This window comes from Cibotium barometz, chromosome 12 (genome assembly GCF_041138505.1).
Source record: "Cibotium barometz isolate CiBa-2024 chromosome 12, ASM4113850v1, whole genome shotgun sequence".
Taxonomy (NCBI): domain Eukaryota; kingdom Viridiplantae; phylum Streptophyta; class Polypodiopsida; order Cyatheales; family Cibotiaceae; genus Cibotium; species Cibotium barometz.
The window spans coordinates 51,349,975-51,351,566 of record NC_141057.1 but is presented as its reverse complement, the minus strand read 5'-3'; positions in this window follow the sequence as shown (position 1 = coordinate 51,351,566).

Here is a 1,592-nt window from a genome sequence, read left to right as displayed (position 1 = left end):
TTTCAATGCAAATGAAGCTCTCTAATGAATTCTAATGATTAATCATAAAAAGTTTAGATTTATGCTTAATTTAGAATGTTTTTTATCTCTCTCTCTCTCTCTCTCTCTCTCCCCCCCCAAAGAATGGTCATTCCTATGGCCAATTCTCTATTCAAATGATGCTTCTCATGGAGCAATTCTTAATTCTAAAATCAAACTCTATGCTAGTCAAATTAGAGGCCAAAGAAATGGCTTTTTAATGCTTTTATGTAACATAAATTATGATAAAATTATGATTTAGATCCATAAATTGGATTTAGATCTATTGATAGTTAATCTATCATAAGTGTATTACTAAGTCTTATGCTTTTCAAAATTATTAAAAATTATCAGTAATAGCAGCGGAGCTATGGAATTTTTTTTAGAAATTAACACATAAATCATTTTTATGCATAATATGAAAAGATGACTTCCTACCATATTCTAGGATTAGTCACCCTATGTTAAATGAATAATTCTCATCATATCCATGGAAAATTAATTTTTAATATTTATGCATAAATAGTTAATTAGAGAAAAAGAGAATTTTTTAGTATTCCCATGATAATGGAGATCCATGTATTTCAATGGAGAAAGAGAAAATAGGTATATTAAAATAATAAATATTTTTATTTAAAATTAAAGAATATTTTTTGTTAAATTTATTTTTATGCATGGATAAATTTAAATGATGAAAGAGGAATTCCCATCATATTTGGAATTCAATCATTTAAATGAAAAAAATGGAATTCTTAGTATAATGAAATTAATGGATATTTTTATTTAATTTTTAAGAGAAATTTTAGTTAAATTTATTTTTATGCATGGATAAATTTAAATGATGAAAGAGAAATTTCCATCATATTTGGAATTCAATCATTTAAATGAGAAAAGCGGAATTCTTATTATAATGGAATTAATGGATATTTTTATTTAATTTTTAAGAGAAATTTTAGTTAAAATTATTTTATGCATGAATAAATTTAAATGATGAAAGAGGAATTCCTATCATATTTGGAATTCAATCATTTAAATGGAAAAAGAGAAATTCCTGGTATATTTGGAATATTGAATATTCTTATTTAATTTAAAGAGGAATTCTAGATAGATTTATTTGATGATAAAAGAGAAATTCCCATGACATTTGGATTGCACTCACATTAAATGAGAAAAAGAGGAATTGTAAGCTTACTTAAAAAAATGGATAATTATTTTTAATTTAAAGAAGAAATTTTTATGATATTTAAGTAGAGAAAGATTTGAATTAATTTTTAATGATGACAAAAGAGGAATTTCCACCAAAATTCTACCTTGGGAATTAAGGTTGAGAAATTAAATGGTAGAAAGAATATCTTTAGATATTTTATGTGGTTAAATCACTAAATTGGTATTTAAAAATAGATGTTTATATGAAGAAACTCCTTGTTAGAACTAAACCGAATGATTAGACTACAAGAGGGATGGATAGTAAACTTACTTGTCCATCTCTCGATCTGAATCAAGCAAAAACTTCGTGACCAATTCTAGTTCCTAAATACAAAGAATAGACTACCGTTGAACTAAACTAGTTTTCC